Source organism: Etheostoma spectabile, chromosome 3, assembly GCF_008692095.1.
Source record: "Etheostoma spectabile isolate EspeVRDwgs_2016 chromosome 3, UIUC_Espe_1.0, whole genome shotgun sequence".
Lineage (NCBI taxonomy): Eukaryota > Metazoa > Chordata > Actinopteri > Perciformes > Percidae > Etheostoma > Etheostoma spectabile.
The window spans coordinates 34,067,113-34,072,406 of record NC_045735.1 but is presented as its reverse complement, the minus strand read 5'-3'; the positions used below and the strand labels follow the sequence as shown (position 1 = coordinate 34,072,406).

Genomic DNA, 5,294 nt, shown 5'->3' with positions numbered 1-5,294 from the left:
CTGTATTTGTGTTTATGCGTGTCTGTGTGTGTGTGTGTCTATTTGTGTTTATGCTGTGTCATTGTGTGGCATCTGGGGGTGTGTAACTGTCTGTATTTGTGTTTATAATGCGTGTCTCTGTGTGTTGTATGCGTCTATTATGTGTTTATGGCTTGTGCGTCGTGTGTGGCGCCTCTGGGTGTTGTGGGTAATGTCTGATTTGGGGTTACAGCGTGTCTCGTGTTGTATGTGTGATGGGTCGATTTGTGGTTTTTGCGTGTGTGTCCTATGTGTGCGCTCTGTTCTGTGTAACTGTCTGTATTATGTGTTTATGCGTGTTTCTATGTGTGCCTCTGTGTGTGTGTAACTGTCTATTTGGTGTGTATTTATGTCGGGTCCTCTGTGTGTGTAGTTGGTCTATTTATTGTGTTTATGTGCGTGGTCTATGGTGTGTGTATTGTGTCCATGTGTGTTCATGTGTGTGTCTGTAATTGTGTTATATGGCCGTGTTGCTGGGTGTATATGTGGCCTCTGTGTGGTAACGGTCCTGCTTGTGTTTATAATGCGTGTCTCCTCTGCGGTGTATTAGTGTTGTCCCTCGGGTCAAATCTACGCCCTTTAAAACAAGTCTATATCTTGAAATATGTCGTTTCGTTTACAACCAACTTACCCACAAAACCAGATCTGATTCCTGCCAACGCTCTTGGAAATACAACTGCTCTTCGTTCATTCCTCTGATCTCACTATTAGTCAAGTAATCACTCATAATTGTCTGCTGTTTTTTAACATTCTCTCGGTATGACCTAGGGTGACTAAACTTACAGAAGAAGTTTGCACACAACAAAAGAACTGACAACCCCACAGTGTAAGATGATAACCGGCTCTTTCTTTCTGTCGTTTTCTTAGTTACAATATCTCATACACACATCGCCAACATTTTTTCTTTATTTGCGTGGTTGATTTTAATCTTAGCGACTAGTTTTAGTATCTTAGGATGTTAGACTGATCATGGCTAACCTTGCTATTCTATCTTTTTAAATTTTGTATTCTTATTCACGGACCTCAACTATCGCGCCTTCCCAGACCCTCTCTGGCTTCACGAACCTCAACTCTACAACATGATTTAACATGGAAGCATTTTTTCTCCAAAAAAATAATAATAAAGGGAAAGAGACCAAGCGCTCAGCAGTAGACACTAATGGATTTCATGCAAAAGTATAGTGTTCTTCTTGTTAGCAACAGTTTCATGGCGGTGTTCATACAAATTAACATCATTTAGAAAGGCATTAAAGACGGGGGATGTTTTAATAAATCAACATTTGTGTACAAATACTTTTCCATTAGAATCAGCTTCCGGTCTCACCTGATTAACGTGACGTCGTCTATGAGTCCGCCGTTCCCGTTACACGCTAGAGGCTCGGATTCCCAGCTTAGCGCTGGCCACAGACGTAGATCCTCCAGGAGCCGTACACGGCCACCACCTGGGACATACGTTTAATTATTAACTGTCCATGGATATCACACCGAATGACACCACCAACTGACGTTACGTTTCCGGAAAGCTCAGCCCTACGCTAGTGGACGTGAGGGAACCGTAAGCAACGTCAAGCTAAACGTACAATACGTTGCCTTGTTGTTTACGTTAGCACCAATCAATGCTAACGGCTAATTCACTGGTGTTAGCCTTAGCGATATAACACCGAAGACATACACCAACTGTACATACATAACTGACGTTAACGGTTTACGTAAAGCTACCTCCTGTACACTAGTTGACGTGAGGAACGTAAGCTAACGTCAAAGCTAAACGCTAGGGACGTGAGGGAACGTAAGCTAACAGGACGTAGGCCGTTTGTTGTTTATCGTTAGCACAATCAATGCTAACGGCTATTCACTGGTTTTTAGCCTTGCGCTATCACACCGAAGACATACACCAACTGACGTTAACGGTTACTAGCTAACACAACCTTACACTTTTAGTTTGAGGGCATAATGACCTGAAACCATCACAACTTCATTTATATTCGCATTTTCCTCACCTCTGTGGATACAACTTTTTAACTATTGAACCGTCCAATGATATAACACCGAAGACAATACACCAACTGACGTTAACGGTTCCGTAAAGCTACAGTCAACAGCCTGTAACGTAAAGCTAACGTCAAAGCTAAACGTACGTTAGCCGTTGTTTGTTTACGTTGCACAAAACAATGCTAACGCTAATTCACTGGTGTTAGCCTTAGCCCTAGACCGTTAATATACAGTCTATGTGTCATTCCTGTTGTCAAATCTTGTAAACCAAGGCTAATATAAGTTAAATATTAAAACGACATGCGTTGGAAAGTACCACGTCTCACTTTAGTTTGACGTCAAAATGACCTTAAAACATCACAACTTGATTATATTCGCATTTGAAACTGATTGTGGTGTGGACACAGTTCCGTTAACCAACGGACCAAGCTAGTTTAGCTAGCTAACTAGTCTATTTCCCCGGGTTTTCTTCCACAGCTTACCTTTCCATTTGAAGAGTTCCGTTGACAAACATGGTGACCTCTCCTCATGGCAAAATTAAACACCTATTAAATGTCCTCGTTATCCATGAAAATACTTCTTTAAACAACAGTGTGTTTCCTGTTTTCCTCTCCGCTCAACGCCCAGCAAAGCGGAATGAGCCAATCAGCACTCAGATCAAAAAGCACAACGAATCAGTGAACCCAGTGGGTCGACTTCCACATCCCCCACAAATCACTAACATACTTTTTATTTACACTTGTACATTTACTACTACTAGTACTGTATATAAATATAAATTCTCGGGTACTTACACTTTACTTCTCTTTAATGCCTACTTTATACTTCTACTTTACTACATCTTCAATTGTGTAAGTTTAAGTGTATTTTTCCTTACTTTAACTTCAATTTTGAACTATCTATGGTATTACTACTTCTACTCCAGAAAATATCGAGTACTTCTTCTTCCAATATTGATACATAACGCGTCTTCTGCTAGTAGTTTTAGCTGCAGATTTACTGTATATTAGTGGAAACTGAAATTTTAGTTCAAGTAAAAAAAAATTAGAAAAAAAGGTACTAAAATCTGCTCTGGGAACCTGAAGTATACTTTGTTTTGACAGTTAATAGATATATTACTTTACATTACATTGCTTTATTCTTCTAATTTGTAGTTGCAAGGAGTATCAAAGTACACTTGTTTTACAAGAACTTTATAAACAAATGATTCCCCCAGAATAAATTAAGACTCCTTTTAACATACCCATTATAACTTGAAGGAATTCATTGTGCATTTAAGTCCCAGAGGACGTTCATTTGGACAAAAACAAAGACTTATATTTTCAAAGAAAAGAAATGAGCGACGTCAGGCGACAGATAAGGCTGCTGTTAATGCCCGACAGTAATACAGAGCGAAGTACAGAGTATAAACCTCGGTCATTTATTACCTAGTTTACAGACTCGCTACGGGATCAGATTCAGTTCTCGTCTCTGTGTCTAACCTCCGGTCCCCGCCTCTGTCTCTGTCTCGGGCGCTCCAACCTGTGGGCTGACATCGATATTCGTTGAAGGACTATGGTTACCTGGTCCTCCTCGTCTCTGACAGGTAAATCCAGACAGCCTAGCTATAGCTATCTGTCCCCAATCTGAGACTATGTTACCGGCCTCAGGGTCCTGCAGGGTAAATCCAGACAGCTAGCTAGACTATCTGTCCAATCTGAGGACTATGGTTGTATACCTGTCCTCGGTCTCTGCAGGGTGAATCCATACAGCTAGCTAGACTATACTTCTTCAATCACTGAGGACTATGGTTACCCTGGTCCTCAGGTCTCTGCAGGGTAAATCCAGACAGCTAGCTATCTATCTGTCCATCTAGGACTATGGTTACCTGGTCCTCAGGTCTCTGCGGGTAAATCCAGACAGCTACCCTCGTACTATCTGTCCATCGAGGATATGTTATCCCCTTGGTTCCTCATGGTCCTCTGCAGGTAAATCACAGACAGCTAGCTAGTATATCTGTCCACTCGGAGTCTCTGTTTTGACTAAAACTACTTTCTAAACTTCATGTTCCACAAAACTACTTTCCCTATCCTGAGACCTTACCAAGACGTTCTCGATTGGTTTTAAAGAAACGCAATAACCAGGGCAGGTTTTTCTCCTATTTTCCCAAATGCTGCCGGGTACTACAGACCCCTACCGTCCTGGCAGCGCTTGGATGATGGGTCCTGTGCTGGCATGCGAGACTAACTGATTGGTGAAAATCATTGACACGCCTTCAAAGTTTCACAAACAAGTCTTGCAACCCAGAAAACCAAAGGTTTGCAACATTAGAAAACACAATGTGGACCCTAGTGCATGGTCCAAAAACCATCCACGATTGATCGAGAAAGACAATGGGTGTGTATCTTCAAAGTTCTACTCACAGCTTCACGTGTTTTAGGTAAAGCGTAACTACTATGTGGAAAAAGTAGTGAGCATACATTGTTTTGTTTGAACTAAGGATAAAATAAGAAAAGGGAGTTAGGGACCACGAATTTCTTTTTTTTTTTTTTGTACTTTTTCCTACTCCGCTTTGTGAACATGGTGAATTTCTTATTTAATCACATAAGTTTGGATAATTCTGTCTGAGATTTCCTGTGTACACACAACACACAGCCACAGTATATATTACATATTATACACATATAGTATATTATATAGTATACACACCACACACCCACACACACATACATAGTACTGAATATACAACATTAACTTTATATTTTTTATAACACTGTTCGCAATAAACCCAACCTAACTAAGAAGGAAACAGCTTTGTTAAGGCTAAAGTATCCTCGGCAGAAGCAACTGTCATCTTTTGAATTGAACTTAATTTCAAAATATATTTCAAATTAAAATGAAATGATATAAAAATGGATCATCCTCTCCCGGTTCTGTGAATCACAACGAGCATTGCAACTCAACACTCTCATCATCTGCGTGTAAAACTGTGTAAAAATCACACATATCGTCCACACATGATGTAATGTCGTCTATTCATCGTCACAATCCGATGATGTAAATGGTCGTCTATTAACATACATCTATGCGTGTCTCTGTGTGTGTATGTGTCTATTTGTGTTTATGCGTGTGTCTATGTGTGTGTATGTGTCCATTTGTGTTCATGTGTGTGTCTGTAATTGTGTTTATGCGTGTGTGTATATGTGTGCCTCTGTGTGTGTAACTGTCTGCATTTGTGTTTATGCGTGTCTCTCTGCGTGTGTATTAGTGTTGTCCTCGGGTCAAATCTGACCCCTTTAAAAAAT

The 5,294-nt window shown here is 40.4% G+C and overlaps 1 pseudogene; it reads right to left on the bottom strand.

Annotated features, from left to right (window-relative positions):
- The window catches only part of LOC116687051 (BTB/POZ domain-containing protein KCTD9-like), a 23,360-nt pseudogene that overhangs the window by 16,146 nt on the left and 1,920 nt on the right, over nt 1-5,294 (bottom strand).